A 17,644-nucleotide genomic window follows, 5' to 3' on the forward strand; every position below is an offset into this window, starting at 1 on the left:
TTAATAAGCATTAAGCCTCACTACTATGCATTATTAGTAGTCTTACTAATAAATACTATGAAAGACAGAATCCTGCTTATGGGACAGGTCCTATAGCAGCTATTATTTGGCTTGATTGTGAAGGGGACCCTACTCAGCCAAACTCTGATCCAAGGAAAGCCACTGCCATCACGTACACATCCAGCCACACTCAGTTTGAAAGATTCCTGGGCTCTATGAATGTCATTCCTTGGGACCTAGTGTTCAGGAGAAAGGATATGGGCATTGCTTCCTTCCAGATCCAATGAACCCCCAGTAAAGGACTTGAAGGTGCCTTGTGCTGCTCTTACTGCTGAAATAATTCGGCCTTGTTTTATACCTGGTATCTAATCAGTTCAGAATTTAGCTGTGTTTATATGCTACAGGAAAGCCAAACCCATTGTGTCTTGGAACTGATTGCAAGAAAATGGCCAATACGTAGTTCCTTCTATTAATGCATAAGGCCGTCTAGACTGAAAACATATCATGCAAAAAGTGGCATACAGAAAGACATCTTAAATGCTTCCTTTGGTCAAGAGCCTCACAGGAGGTGACCAGTACCATCTCCACCCTAACTGATTTTTGCACCCTTTTGCACAGTGTTTCTTTCCTATCTCTCTAGTTGGAAAATTTCCCATAATACACAGTTTTAGGAGTTTGTCCTTAACAGTATCATTAGCTGACTATCTAATGGAATCAATCTTATTCTCTATATTTGTGTGAGATTATTTATTTGAATTTATTTGAATTTCCTTATTGTCAGAAATAAACTGACTTATTCAGTTATTGACTTAGAAACTTGATTTTGTCTAAAATTAGTTTACCTTCATACTGATAAAATAGGATAACAAAATGTGAATCCATATAAAATAACCAAATAGATAACCCACAGCTTAATTATATCTATAATTTAAACAGAACAAGTATGGTAAGTACATTTGTTTTGAAATCCTGCTATTAAAAATTACCACAAAGTTAGTGGCTTAAAACAACATAAAATTATGATGTCACAGTTCTGGAGATCAGGAGTCTAAAATGAGTCTGCAAGCCTGCATTCTTTCTGGAGCTTCCCTGTCTTTTCCAGCTTTTACAGACTGCCCACATTTCTTAGCTCATGGCCCATTCCTTGTATCATTCAGACTTCTGCTGTAATCATCTCCTCATTCTCTGATGTCGATTCTCCTGCCTGCCTCTTATAATAACCCTTGTGATTATAGGGGCTTACCTGAACAATACAAGATAACCTCCTCATCTCAACATCCTTAACATTATCACATCTGAAAAGTTCCTTTTGCCAAGGTAATATCCTCACAGGTGTTTTGGATTAGGATGTGAACAACTTGAGGGGCTGTTATTCTTCCTACTACAATAAGCAATAACCAATCTAGTTTTTTTGTGTGCCTGAGAAACTGTGTTATCACATCCCATTTCAGCTATTCTAGGTCACTCTACATCTTTATTATCCAAAGTGCAGAAGATAAAATGAGTGTTTTACTCTATGGAACAGTGGAAACTACATTGGCTTTGGAGTCAGAAAGTCCTTTCTTCATATCCTGGCTTTTCCACTCAACTAACTGTGTGACCATGCACAAAGTATTACTTCTCTGATCCTCAGTTCTGCCACCTGTAAGACAGAAACAATAATGTTTATCTTACCAACTATGAAGAATAAATGAATTCATGTATTTGAAATCCCTACCACTTGGAATGTAGCATGGTCCACGATAAATTGTAGTTACTTTAATTAAAATAATAACTATCATCAAATTTTAAGCTCCAGCCTCCCAACTTTACCCTCATTGTCTTTATATTTCTTCAATGGGGGCCTTTTCTCTCATTATATTTCCAGAAATACTGTTATGTTTTTCCTAAGTGAGGAATTTGAATTCAAACTACATCGTGTGAGTCGGATCAGACACGCTCTTGCCTCTCATCCCAGCAGGAAGGCAGAGTGTGCACACCATCCTGCCAGGACCACTTGCCATCCAGCCCCTAATTCACATAGACCTTCCCACACTCCCTAGATGTTATGTGTAGAGAGTGTGTTTATTTTTAGCTCATATAAATAATGCTGAAAAATAAATGTGTGTGAACAGTTATGCTAATTAACAATGTTTTAATGTTTATATTCCAAGATAGGGATTTACTAGATTACAGGCTTAATATTATTTAAAACACACTTAATAAGATGTCAACAATTTTTCTATGAAATAACCACTGAATTATTCCCTACCCTACAGAATATAATACTACTACATGTCATACTACTTCACCAACATTAAATAAAGCTTTATTATTATAATAATTATAAATTCACTATAAAAATGTTTTAAATGTAGTATTATGCCCTGTGGCTATTTATATTTTCTGTCTAGTAATTATGTCTTTGTCTTCACTCATTTTTCTAGTGGGGTGTTCATGTTTTTTCTTATAGATGTATAGGAGCTCTTTATATAGTGTTATGCATTGACTACACTGAAGGCCCAATTCTTTGTCCCACCCTATGTCTCTATTTTTCTGCCATGTAACTTTGCAGTACCTGCCTACTCAGGAAAAGATGTTATACTTACTCCTTGACATGGAGATCAATCATGTGACCTGTGTTGACAAATGGCATGCTAGCTAATGTGATACAGACATTAGAAAAGGTGTCTGCATTTCTACTGGTTTTTATTCCTCTGCCATCGCCATGAGAATTTATCTCTGCTAGGCTGCTGGATGAAAGACACATAGAGTAAAGCTGAATCATCCCCTGTCATCCCAGCCAAGTCTATCCTGTGTTAAGTGACAGCCAGCTGGCTCTCAGACTTGTGAGAGAGCCCAGTCCAGATCAGTAGAGCTGCCTCACTACCCATCAGTTGACCACAGACACATGAATGAGTCCAGAGGAGATCAGCTAAATCCTATAGACCTGTGAGCTAAATAAAATGCTGATTGTTTTTGCCACTGAGATTTCATGGCTGTTATGTGACATTATTGCAGAAATAGATAACTGAAGGTATCTATAACATTATTCAGCATATTCATATCCCAACACTTTCCTAGTTTGTAATTTGCATCTTAATTATGGGCTTATAAATTTTGATACTAATTTGTGGTAAAACAAAAAACATATGTGGTCTTTGTTTCCAGTTCCTGGCACAGAGCTCCTAAAACTCTTGGAAATTCCTGAGGGATAAGGATAATAGGAACATTTTTTGTTCTAATAAGGAAACTCTTGGCAGGCTCCTAGATAGCTTCAGGATGAGAACTGGTTGCCAGAAAGAAGGCCAAGCCTGAATTATAAGCGTGGAACTTTCAGTCTCAGCTCCCAACCTTTGCAAAGAGGAGAGGGGCTAGAGATTGAGTTAATCATCAATGGCCACAGTAATACCTACATAATGAAACCTAGATTAAAAACCTGTAAATGATGGGGTTCTCAGAGCTTCCTCATTGGAGAATACATCTACATGCCAGGAGGGTTCTTCACCCTGACTCCATGGGGTACAGAAGATCCTGCCTTTAGAACCTTTCTGAACCTCATTCTACATACCTCTTCATCTGCCTATTATTTTTATCCTTTATAATAAACCAGTAAACCCAATTAAGTGGCTTCTTGAGCCACTGTGAGCCATTCTACCAAATCATTAAACCTGAGGAGAGAGTCCATGGAAACCTCCGATTTATCACCAGTTGATCAGAAATATGGGTGATTTGATGCTTGCAACTAACATCTGAAGTCAGGGCATTCCTATGGGACTGAGCCCTTAAAACTATGGGGTCTGATGCTAACTCTGGGTAGTTAGTGTCAGAATTGACCTGAATTATAGAACATCTAGCTGTTGTTGGAAAGTTGAAGTGATGTTGGAAAAGACATCACATATTTGGTGTCAGGAGGAAAAAAAAACCTCTCTACTAATACTTAGAAATCTTTGACTATACCTACAATACGGCAACAACTAAAAGTGACACCAACAAATGATATATATGTAAATTTCCTACTCATATTTTGATGGCTTTTTGGATTCTCTCAACAAAACAAGTATCTCGGCAATACAGCTACAAGCTGGGCAGATGTCACCAAAGAGATAGGGAGGCTCTAAACAAACCCAAAAGAAGTCAACCTCTCTCCCTTTGCAGGCTCATACTAGATGTAAAAATGAAGTTTCCATCTAGAGTCTCTGCTTTCAGCTCAGTTTAGTCACCTAATTCATGACACTATTTGATAATTTAGATAAATATAAAAAAGACTTTCATATTCTGACTTTTGAAAAGAGGTTTGAGGTTTTTTTTTTTTTCCTTTCCAAACACATTTATGTAATGGCAAAAGAGAGAAATTCCAACTATTCTAGTCTGACAAAGAAATATTACAGATAATTAAAAAGACAAATACAGACATTACAATAAAAACACAATACTTTTTATTGATTTAAGCCTCTGAAATTTTTAGTTACTTACCAAACCATAACCTGGCATTACTCAGACTATACCCAAGTCTCTATTATTTAGTTTACAATATTCAAAATACTCAGGTAGCTTTGCAAAGATATTTTCCAATATTTTTATGTTGGAGAATATCTTTGCATGCTAAAAACAATATTCTAAACATTGTTTTCTTTTTTTTCCTCTGGAGAGTTTTTCCACCTCACAATAACTATGCTGAGAGATTATAATTTTTATGACTCTTCTCCATGACAAATGATAAATTTTCTAAAAATAATTTAGACTTCACTCTTTATAAAATGCTAATACAAGTTAACAAGAATTGAGAAAGTCGGCTTCAGATTTAATTCAGGCAGTCCCACTTGTAAGGATTCTGGTCCCTCAGAGACATGGATGAATAACAAAGAGAAGCAAACACAAAATAAGGACAGAGCTAATGAGTCAAACTGAACTATAGGACTAGTCTCCATTGAAACAAATTATAGTGCCAGTGGTAAATTTGGGGTTGATATGGGCCATGGTTAGTTTGTAGGGTAATCTTATTTGGTAGGGTGGTTTAATAGAAAGCATTTCTAAGCATGGGTGAAGCTTGAAACCAAACACATAGTTCTGTGGTTTCAGGCTGTCAGCCAGGTTTGTGAGGTTGTCAACCAGGAGCTAAGAAGGCAGAAAAACAAGGGCCAATCCTTGGAGAGGAAAAGCAAGGGAAAGCCAGTGTCCAAGCATAACAAAATAACAGAAAAAATAAGTGGTCATAGATATGGAGTGAATTCAGTCTTCTCCAGTCACTCCCTCTAATCAATTTTCTAGTCTCTCCAATCAGGTCTCCATAGTGATCTTTCAAACTACAAAACTTATCATGTTGCTCGCCTACTTAGAATCAATATTCTTTCATCTATATTTATGCATTCTGTTTACTTATTTGTTTTTTATTTTATTTGGGGTTTTTTTGGAGTCCTTTAAAGTAGATCCCAGACATTTGTATATTTTGCATAATAAGGCTTCAGTATACATTTCTTACTGTTAATAACATTTACTTTTCTTTTAAATAATCATCAACTTTCTGCCATTCTGTTTTTCAACTAAGACCCTTCCAGTTTGTTTTTTGTTTTGAGCATTCTAATATGCCAGTTGGAGAAAAGGTGGAATAGAGTCTTACTCAGACATAGTATATACAAAATGTCTAATATGGTATCTGTCATGTAACTGTTGATCAATAATTATTATTTATGAATTTAAATGAATTTATGAATTTAAGAAAATAACTAAGTACTTCTGACACATTATATCAGAATCCAGCTCTTTATTCTCATTATCAGCCTTAAATTGGGCTTCAACCTTTTGCACGGTGCTCTTTCCTCATGGCATTTTGTACTTAACATCACTAGGTATATAGGACAAATTAAAACAGAATGTGGTTCTTTAAAATTATTTTTAAACTTGAATATGTAGAGGTTCTCATCCCTTCTCAATGTTAATAAATGGGACATTGATGAAGTAGATAGAGCTTTAATTGGATATTTAGGTTTGAATGAGGATCACTCATCCTTTATTTGGAACCAATCATTCTAAAACCTGAGCATACTTATTGAGGGAAAACAAAAGATGAAAATTATAACAAATTAAACAGAACATCACCAATTTAGCTGTATCCTAAAGAGAACATCACCAATTTAGCTGCATCCTAAATTTACTTTCTCTAAGCAACTCACATTTAACAAATCCTTGAGCAAAGTCCTGGGATTGTTCCTCACACTAGAGAAGGCAGGCAAATACTAGACACATTCATTAAATGCAGCATAAATGCGGCCCGGCTGCTATATTGAAAAGAAATATTTCTATCAGCTTTTTAATTCAAGAAAGACAGTAATTATGAAAGACTACAAATAAATAAGAAGTTCAAAATAAATAAAGCATGTGGTAAAAAGGCTTTTATATATCATAATTATTTAGTTCTAATGCAGATTTCTAATGATAATACATTCATTTCTATTAATTCTATAAATGTAGACACACAGTGATATGTTCAGAACACAGTCTATCCAAATTTTTGAAAGAAAATTATTCATTCCCTCTAAATGATGGACTTATTCATTGATTTACTGGGAAATCAATTAAAAATCTATACTAGTTTATTTCTTGGAAAATTGTAGTTCTAAACTATTCTCCATGAAGAGCTGACAGGATTTAGGCAAAATTATTCTACAAATGATGATGGTTTAAAAAAAATTGATTTTGTGGTCTGGAACCAATTAATGAATAACCTGTACAGGTTTTAAAATGCCATCTTATAACTTATATTGTCACAGAACCTACACCAAAATTTCAAACCTATATCAACATCATGATGACTTGATTAAAAAAAAATGGTTCTTATAGTATATAAAGCATAATGGCATTTGGTTAAAAAAAAAAGCCGTTTTTTTTTTGTTGTTGTTTTTTTTTTTTACTCACCCATTCCATTTCTTTCAACTTGTTTCTTCATTTTAATGAGCTATATATACACTGCCTATTAGCAGAACTACACCAGGGAATTTAACTCAGCAAACTAGTCACAAAGTTTTCAGAAAAGCTAAAAACAGGGAAAGATGAGAAGCCCAGATATAAATCATCTGCAGGAAGCTACTGTTTGTATCCTTAAAACTGGAGGTACATAGGGAGGAGGAAATGATGATATCAGAGTCCAGAAGCTAGGGTCACCAAGAGGGAGCCGCAACTCCAATGAAGGGCTTTCCCAAGGAACCACCAGATAAGCCACGCAGAAGAGGCCACCAGGGGATACCTGAAACTCTGGAGGAGGGACCATGGGCAGGAGTTAGACTCATAGTATGGGCTTCCAGGTAGGACTGAGACCATAAAGGAAGGAACAGGTGGCAAGAAGGAGCTGTCTAAAAAGAACAAGAATCACAGAGGAAGAGGAATCTTCAACGCTAAAGATTCCACACAAACCAGAAAGAAGAGCAGAGAAAGCACCCAGCTGTCCTTTCCCAACTCCAGTATCCTGCCACTTAGGTTGATAGAACCTCAATGAAAGCCAACAGACCAGGGAACCTGAGAGACACAGTTTTCACATATCCCCTTCCTGCTAGAGAGAAGAACCAGGTGGGGGAAAGGATGAACATCCAAAAGTAATTTAAGCAATGGGCTAGAACAATGACCCAAAGAAGATAAAATTAGGTGTTAACTTTCATAAAATTGTCCAGTCTTAAAGGATTTTGATTTTCTCTATCATTTATTTCCCATCACCAACTGGAAGTGATTTCTGATATGCTGATTATTTACTGATCTCAGTGTTGGATATCAATCTATAACAATTCTAGAAGTATTTAGGCCCCATTAATAACAATTCACCTAGGTCATTTTCATGAACTGGGGCAGTGGTCAATCCAGCCTGACATCTTGAGTAACCTCCTTATTTTGAAACACAGACCTTAAAAATATCCACTTCTCAATTCTAATTATCAAAAAATATGCATAAGACCATTATCACCAAAATTAATAACTACATTCACATTTTCTCTAACAAGGCTTATAACAATTGTGGGAAAACAGGAGGCTGAGTTTCTGCCTATTTTAAAGAGAAAAATTATCAGAGATTTAAAAATTATCAGAGATTTGACTTTACATTCAAGTCAAACAACTTACTTTAAGTAATAAGGGTGGAAACAAAATTCAAGACTTGTAAAGTGAAATATTTTGGTCTTTTTTCGGTACCACTAGGTTTCCAATACATAATTAACTCCATTTGCATAAAATCTGGTTAACTGTAAGATCCAGAATTTGTTTTGCAAAAGTAATTAAATAAGTGACAGTGATTGAGTAAGTGACTTCAATAAGACCATGAAGAGGCATGTATTATCATAAACAATTTTGGCAATTGAGAAACCACTGTATTGTGTCTTTTTGTTTTCTTTTTAGCTCTAGGCTCTCTTGAATTGGTTTATTTTCTCTCCTAGGCATTATCAATTTAATTTTGCATTTGTGAGGCTATTATGCCTCCATCCCACCTCCCAACATCCACAGTTAGATTGTGGATGCTTCGAGAGCAGGAACCCTTCTTTACTTTTTATTGATACATAATAATTGTACATATTAATTGGAGACAAGTGAATGTGATATTTTATCCATACATACAATGTGCAATGATGGTATTTAAGATATCTATTACCTCAAACATTTGTCATTTCTTTATTTTGTGAACATTTCAAATTTTCTCTCCCAGCTTTTTTGAAATATACGATAAATTATTGTTAACTATAGTTATCCTACTGTGCTATGGAACAGAACTCATTCCTTCTATTTGACTGCATGTTTTTACCCATTAACCAGCCTCTCTTCATTCTCCTCTACTCAACACTCCCCAGCCTCTGGTAAGCATCATTCTAGTCTCTACCTTGAGAAGATCCACTTTCTTAGCTCCCACATATTCCTGAGACCATGTGATATTTGTCTTTCTGTTCCTGGCTTATTTCACTTAACATAATGACCTCCAATTCCATCCATGTTGCTGCAAATGACAGGATTTCATTATTTTCTATGAATAAATAGTATTGCGTTGTGATATATGCCATATCTTCTTTATACATTCATTTGCGTATGGACGCGTTGATTCCATATCTCATTTATTGTGAATACTGCAGCAATAAACATTGGAGTCAGATATCCTTTTGATAGACTCATTACCATCACCTTGTGGTTTTGATTTGCATTTCTCTGATGACTAATGATGTTGAGCATTTTTATATGGTCATTTGTATGTCTTCTTTGAAAAATGTTTACTCACATATTTTGCCCATTCTTAAGAATATTTATTTTTTGCTAGTGAGTTGTTTCAGTTTCTTATATATTCTTATTAATCCCTTGTGAGATGGACAGTTTGCAAATATTTTCTCCAATCTATGGGTTGTTTATTCACTTTGTTGATTGTTTCCTTTGCAGTGCAGAAGCTTTTTAGCTTGATATAATCTCAATTGTCTATTTTTGCCTTAGTTGCCTAATCTTTTAAGGTCATATACAAGAAATCTTTACCTAGACAAATTTCCTAGAGCATTTTCCTGTGTTTTCTTCTAGAAGTTTCATAATTTCAGGTTTTGAGGCAAGTCTTTAACCCATTTTGATTTGATTTTTGTGTATGGTGAGATATAGGGGTCTGGTTTCATTCTTCCATATATGATTATCCAGTTGTCCTAGCACCATTTATTGAGAAGACTGCTTTCCCCACTGTAAATTCCTGGAAGCTTTGTAGAAGATGAGTTGGTTGTAAATGTGTGGATTTATATCTGATTTTCTATTCCATTGGTCCATTTTTTTTTTATGCCAGTAATATGCTGTTTTTGTTACTATAGCTCTGTAATAAATTTTGAAGTCAGGTAGTGTGATGCTTCTAGCTTTGGTGTTTTTGCTCAGTACTTTTTCTGGTGGGGGGAGGGCTATTCAGGGTCTTTTGTAGTCCCATATATATTTATAGATTGTTTTTCTACTTCTGCAAAGAATTTCATTGGTATTTTTATAGGGCTTGAATCTATAGATCCCTTTGAACAGAATTGACATTTTAATAATATTAATTCTTCTAATAAATGAGCATGGAATATCTTTACATTTTTTGTGTCCTCTTCACTTTCTATCATCAGAGTTTTTTAGTTTTCCTTACAGAAATCTTTAACTTCTTTGGAGGAATTTAATCCTAGGTATTTTATATTTTTGTAACTATTGTAAATGGGATTGCTTTCTTGATTTCTCTTTCAAGTTGTTTGGTGTATAGAAATGCTACTGATTGAATTTGTCAATTCTAACAGGTTTTCAGTGGAATCCTTAAGTTTTTCTAAATATAAGATTATGTTATCTGCAAGTAAGGCTAATTTGACTTTTTCCTTTCCAACTCGAATGCCCTTTATCTCTTTCTCTTGTGCTCTGGCCAAGACTTTCAGTATTATGTTGAATGATAGCGGTGAAAGTGGGCACCCTGGTCTTGATCCAGTCTTTAAAAGAAAGGCTTTTGATTTTTCTCTGTTCAATATGTTAGCCATGGGTTTGTCATACAAGGCCTTATTATTTTTAAGTATGCTTCTTCTATACCCATTTGATCAAAGTTTTTATCATAAAGGAATACTGAATTTTATCAAATGCTTTTCTGGCATCTATTGAAATGGTCATATGATTTTTGTCCTTCATTCTGTTGATCTGATGTATCACATTTATTGATTTGTGTATGTTGAACCATTCTTGCATCCCTGGGATGAATCCCATTTGATCATAATGAGTGATATTTTTAATGTATTGTTGAATTCAGTTTGCTAGTATTTTGTTGAGGATTTTTGCATATATATTCATTAATGACACTGACTTGTAACATTCTTTTTTTCTTGTCTGGTTTTGGTCTCAGGTAATTCTGTTCTCACAGAATGAGTTAGGAAATATTCCTTCCTCTTCAATTTTTTTAAAGAGTTTGAGGAGGATTGTATTAATTGTTTTTAAAGTGTTGGTAAAATTTAGCAGTAAATCCATCAGGACCTGGGCTTTCTTTTGAGCTGAGACTTTTAATTACAGCTTTAATATCATTACTTATTACTGGTTTATTGATGCTTTCTGTTTCTTTATGGTTCAGTCTTGGTAGTTTGTGTGTTTTCAAGAATTTATCCATTTCTTCTAGATTTTCGAATTTGTTGGTGCATAGTTGTTGATAATAGTCTCTAATGGTTCTTTGTATTACTGAGGTTTTTATGTTCTTCTTTTTCATTTCTGATTTTATATATTTGTGTGTTCTCTTTTTTCTTCTTAGTCTAGCTCAGGTTTGTTGATTTTGTTTATCTTTTCAAAAAATCAACTTTTTGTTTCATTGATCTTCTGTATTTTCTTGTTTCAATTTCATTCAGTTCTGCTCTGATCTTTATTATTTCTATCCTTCCATTAAATTGGAATTTGATTTGTTCTTGCTTTCCTAGTTCCTTGAAGTGCATAAATACATTGCTAATTTGAAGTATTTCTCCTTTTCTGATATAGTCATTTATTGCTACAAACTTCTCTTTTAGTACTGCTTTTGCCATATGCCATAAATTTTGCTATCTTGTATTTCTATTTTCATTTGTTTCAATACATATTTTAATTTCCTTTTTAATTTCTTCATTGACCCACTGCTTGTTCAGGAGCATATTGCTTAATTTCCATGTGTTTCTGTATTTTCCAAGGTTTTTCTTGGAACCATATTAATTTCTAGTTTTATTGCTTTGTCCCAGGTTCAGCTTCTCTGGTGCACTGAATCTCTCATTCCCCAAGGTACAGGGCAGTGTGTGACCTACAGTGCTGGGGACCCAGCTGCACAGGCATGGGAACTCAGGGCTGCAGTAATGGTGAGATGCAGGGGCCATTGGGCCCCAAGGCAGAATGTAGTCTGGTGGAAACTGGGCCTTCAACATGGTGCCATGATAAAGCTGCGTGGGTCTCAGTGGGTATATGCCACCCAGTGTGAACTCCTTCTCTGAACAATGCCATCACATGTACTGCAGGCAGCTCCCTGTTAGTCATGGGGCCTGTGAGGGCCAAGAGGCTCTCCTATGGCTAGAATGACAGTTGTCCGTGGTGGGAATGTGGACCACTGAGCATACCTTTTCCCTGCAATGGGGAGGTCCTCCTGGCTCTGAGCCTCTGCTGACAGGGATGGCTGCTTTCTTCTCTCCTTTCATGCCTTAAAGGTTCCCTGTCACTTCCCTGCTAAATTCCAGTATTCTGTCATGGAAGCTCTATTTTACATGTTGTTATCTACTCTCTGTCTTGGTCCTTCTTTATGCCTTCATTTTTTTTTTTTTTTTTTTTTTTTTTGCATTTTCCAGATGCTGGGAAAGGTGCCTCATTCCTGGATCCTGCATCGGTACTCCTGTTTCTTCACAGATAATTTTAACAAATGCACTGATATATTAATTATGTGAATTCAATCTGAGAAACAATTGATTATTAAAAACCATCTCTTTAGAAAAAAAAGAAATGTAGTTTCCTTCTATTCAGCATAGTTAAATAAATTCCATAGTACTTATTACCCTTTACTGGTTCCAACTTTCCTTAGATTACTACACTAATATCTTCAGTTTTGCAGGGCACAGAATTTGTTAAATGCCCTTTGTGATCAGATATCTTTAGCATATTCATCTAGATGACTGCCAAAAAGAGAAACTAAGTGATATTATTTTTGCTTCTCCAAAGTTAATGTGATCTTCTATTTTACCTTGCAGAAAATTATATTCTGTTATTCATGTGATAATTCAGTTCACTCCTGGTAAATTATGTGACAAGTCAAAATGGCAAGATTGTATTTAAATGTAACTGTTATTTTTTGAGCATTTTTTTTCTCTCTCTGGCGTTAGAATAAGGGTATCATTATCTGAATCACATAGCTTCATTTTTGTAAAGCTTTTATGTATTTTAACTAAAATAGTTATATAGAGTAAAACAAATGTATATACTGATACACATATATATGTATTTGTGTGCATGTTATATCTTTTAGCTGGATGAACACATTTATGTTTACCACTGAGTACAGAGAAAAAAGAGTAAAGAATAAGGAAGATAATAGATGCAGGGGAAATAGACATACCATAGTAATATAAACAGAAATGGGAAAACAGAAGAATATCTGTTAATAGATGTGCTCCTGTGTTTGTGTGTGTATGTATATATGTATATATGTGTATACATATATATACATATATACATATATACATATGTATATATGTATACATATATATTTTATTGGCTCTAAAATTGTAGGAGTAGGATGGGTGTGTGTGTGTGTGTGTGTGTGTGTGTGTAGTATACATGCTTATCAGAAACACTTTTGCCTTAGCACTGTCACAACAACACTTTGAAATAGGGAATTTATTACAGAGAATGGGAAGTTTTTACCTAAGACTTTTTGACCCAGATGGTAAGGGAAAAAAACATAAAAAATCCAAAGACAACTACACTGAGGACCAGATTATCAAGGCTTGTGGCAAAAATACAGAAACCTGGCTCACCAGATATCTATAATTGCCCACTCAAACTGAAACTACCATGTATTAGCCCAGAAAAGAAGAGTGACTACATCTTTCTTCGCTTAACCTTTTGGCCTCAATTTCCTTCTCCTTTTGGTCTCCTTTTGATGTGTGAAGAATGCTCATTTATTTGTTTTCACTGTGGTCTCACAAGAAAGGGTGGATGCACAGAAGTATCTAGACAGCAAAACATAGACCACTGATGAACAAAGGAGTTTGCCTCCCACTAGTAGTGGAGGGAGGGAGCCTGTGGTTTGAGGATGAGAAGTTGAAAACCAGTTAAGGCATTACAGTGATATACAGCTTTAGGTTTCTTAAGGTAATATGAAAATATGAGTCTTTATGCTCAAATTAAGGACCAATAGCAACAACTATATAAATCTAGGTTTTTTTTTTCTTGTGGTTTACAATTTGTTTAATCTTTATTTTTTAATTTCCTTCCTTGTTAAACTATGCACATATCTTTTAATGTAAATGAGGTCAATTCATTTTGAAAGTAGTTCAGGCAATGTTTATGAATAAGCTAACATAATTTAATATTATTGCTCCCCCCAACCCCTACCAAATCTATTTTTGAACCAAAGATACTCATGGGTAAGTTTTTTTCTTCCATTGATCTATTAGGTTGTTTTTCCCTCTCTGGTTTCTTTAATAACTACATTTAGAAAACTGAAAGTAAGTAATTATTTCTTATTCACCAAATGTGGGTCATATTTGAGCATTGACATATTTTATTTCTAATCCTCACCACAGTTCTGTGAGAGGCAATTACCAGTTCTGTTTAGTTTTATAACAAAAATGTGTATGAGGAAAGTGAGGAAGGAATGGTAGGTATTGGGATCTGTAATATTACATGTGAGGAAACTGAGGATGTAATAAATTCTGGACATGTTCATCCAAATTTCCCAAAGGAAAGATAGTACAGATTTCCTACCTCAATTTGATGCAAGATCGCTCTTCAGAGACATTCTGACCCAGGAATTCCCCTGCTAGGATATATGTGTAAAATTCTGCTAAGAAATGTGCAAGTCTGCTTGTAGCAGCCTCACATACAACTAAAAACATCAAGAATTAACCTAAAATGTCCATCATCTAATAAAATTATGGTTGAATAAATTATGGTTTATCTGTATAGAATATTATGAAAAAAATTAAATAGATGAATTTTTATATGTTGGTGTGGGGAATCTCTAAAGTATACTGTGTTAAGCGGGAAAATGCAGAGAATAGAACAGTACACAGAGCATAAGCTCTTTGATGTGATGATAATACTTCATATAATACAGATAATGTAATAGTATTATTAAGGTTATTTTTTTTTATTTCGGCATATTATGGGGGTACAGATTTTAAGGTTTCAATAAATGCCCATTTCCCCCCCTCCCCCCAAAAGTCTGAGTCTCCATCATGACCATCCCCCAGATGGTGCACATCTCACTCATTATGTATGTATATACCCACCCTATTAAGGTTATTTTGATATATTTTCTTAACATCAATGATTATACACAATATATAACTGGCAATGTATAATAGTTAAATACACACACAGACAGAATATCAAAAATATTAATAAAAAGCCTGTAATAATAATTTTGAAGAGAAAGAAGTTTGGAAAACATAGAAAAGTTTATTTTGATTTTGTAACTTGCTGTGTGATTTTTGAGACAGGCAGACTGGTTGGTTTCCTATTTTGGTGTGGTCCACACAAGGGAGCAGAGGTCTCTTGCTCAAGCTGAGGACCTCTGAATTTCTAGCCAATTAGAATCAAGAGACCAAAAACCTGTTAACCACAAGTTTCTGTTGTAGAGGGCTAGGAACTTTCCTGGAGCCTTTACAGGTGCAGTTAGGCTTAACCTTCAAATTACAGTAACACTTTCTTCATTTTAATAGTAAAAATCACACCCAGAAGTGGAGATTTAAAATGCTAATGTTAATACAATACATGGAGTATGTAAAGCTACTGTGCAGGCACAAGAAAAACCCCTCCTATACATACTTTGACATAACCAATTCCCACACAATTCTTGAGGAGCAGCCCAAACTCTTCTTTTCCTTATGTACCAGGTAAATAAAACGTTTTTCTTCATTGCTATGTCTGGTGATCTCTCTTGATTTCTATCCTGGGAGAGTTACAAGAACACAGGAGCATCAGTAACAATTTCATTTTTTTTTTAGATGGGATCTCCCTCGGTTGCCTGAATAGAATGAAATGGCGGCATCACAACTCAATGCAATCTCAAACTGCCAGCCTCAAGTGATCCTCCTGACTCAGCCTCCCTAGTAGGTAGGACTGCAGGCACCTGCCACTACACTGGCTAATTTATTTTTATTTTTATTTGTGTAGAGACAGGGTCTCGCTTTGTTGCTCAGGCTGCTCTGGAACTCCTGGATACAAGCAATCCTCCTGCCTCTATCTCCCAGAGTGCTAGGTTTATAGGCACAAGCCACCATGACCAGCCAGATTTGATTCTTTTGTTGTTGTTATTATATTGTTATATTATTTTTATAATAAATGATATTAAGTTTTCCAGGGGGTAGGATTATAGGTTATTATTCAATTAATCATATTTCTTCGTATTAAATGTGCACAAAATAAATATTCTTTTAAATTGAAGGCAACAACAATATACATGACCATAGAGCATAAAACTTCTTTAAGAACTCTAACAGTAAATAAATTGATTAAACACACACAGGGAGGTTGGGAGCAAACAGGACAAAAACCAGACACACAAGAGAATCTTACAAATAGAAAACAATAACAAAAATGCCAGGAACCATTTAAACAAATATCTACTACTCAAAATGAATATGGACTTACCGAGTGTCCCTGTTGAAAGACCGACTTTCGAAATTTGGTAACAACCCAAACATTTGGTCGTTTACAAGAGACACATATACACAAACTTAAATAATAAGCAAGTGTCTCGGGGGCCTTAGAAAAGAGGAGTCAAGGCGAAGGGGAGGCAGCACAGGGCTTCTGTGGACTCCAGTGTGCCGATGGGTCGCCAGCCTTAGGCCTCAGAGGTCACCAGCCTTCACAGCCCGCCAAGGCCTGTGTGTGCTAACACCTGCTCCACAGGCTGCGGCGCCAAAGCGCCTGCGTACACTGCGGGGGGCGGGTCCAGGGAGCCGCGTCCCTTCCCGGCAGCCCAGGGGCGTGAAGGCGGCGCACAGTCTGCAGGCTCCAGTCAGCTCCAGGGAAGATCTGCACTCAGCAGGCACCCAACATGCAGGATCCCCAGGCCTCCCCCATCAGAGCGGTGGCAGAGGGTCAGGAGAGGACCACTGCAGAACCAGGAGTTTTGGGAGAAATCCTATTTTTTTATTTTTTTCAGAGCCTCACTCTTGTCCAAAGGGCTAGAGTGCAGTGACGTCATCACAGCCCGCTGCAACTTCAAACTCCTGGGCTCAAGGGATCCTCCCTCCTCAGCCTCCTGTACTTGTGTTATTTTTCTTTATGTCCAGCTAATGAGCTTGAGTCAGTTGAGTGCTTTGTACTATTGCAGAGCTTTCTTATACACATGACTTAAGACTTAGCTGCTAATAATATCAGCAGTCCTTTTCTGTATGGCAGAAATTTCTGAAGCCAGAAGTCTTTTAAAAATTATTTCAAAGCCAGAAATATATGTTCTTGGATATGCCCACTGAAATTATTTCAATATTGTTTAATCAACATTCTTCTCCACTCCCTATTCAAGTGTTAACAAAGTGTCTTATATTAATTATTCTTTCTAAATTTTAGAATCTGTTTACTCCATTATTGGGTTGTAATCTTGGATTGAATTGATTGCTTAGGAGAGATCTTCTAAAGGCCTGAAAATACAGCATTCTATATTTCCAAGAAGACTACATTTTCAGGATGACTAATTAGAGAGCCAAAAGACATTAATGTACTTGATGTTCCATTGTCTTATGTATCATTGTTGTTTTCTGGTTTAAAAGCCAAATACTGAATTTGATCTTGGGAAATTTGCTCTAGTCTAAGTATTTTAGATTCAAACTTCTCATGTGTGAAAAAAACAACTAATGTACTGTAAATAAACGAATATAAACTAAGTTGTTGGAATTCATAATGAAAGATGAAATTAAGGACTTAGCCTCTTAGCAGTGAAATGAGTTATTTGGAGTAGTCACTTGGATTATTTTTCAGTAAAAGTTTTACAGAAGTCTAA

The 17,644-nt window shown here is 35.6% G+C and overlaps 1 long non-coding RNA gene across 2 annotated transcripts in view; it reads right to left on the bottom strand.

Annotated features, from left to right (window-relative positions):
* Positions 1-1,454: 1,454 nt before the first annotated feature.
* The window catches only part of LOC105871181 (uncharacterized), a 76,529-nt gene continuing 60,339 nt past the window's right edge, over positions 1,455-17,644 (bottom strand). For both annotated transcript variants that reach the window (XR_012922188.1, XR_012922187.1), the window contains 2 exons: positions 6,153-6,257; positions 1,455-1,642 (listed from right to left, as the gene is read on the bottom strand). This is a non-coding gene — a long non-coding RNA (uncharacterized LOC105871181). The remainder of the gene's footprint in view (positions 1,643-6,152; positions 6,258-17,644) is intronic.

Source organism: Microcebus murinus, chromosome 12 (genome assembly GCF_040939455.1).
Source record: "Microcebus murinus isolate Inina chromosome 12, M.murinus_Inina_mat1.0, whole genome shotgun sequence".
NCBI classification, from domain to species: Eukaryota; Metazoa; Chordata; class Mammalia; order Primates; family Cheirogaleidae; genus Microcebus; species Microcebus murinus.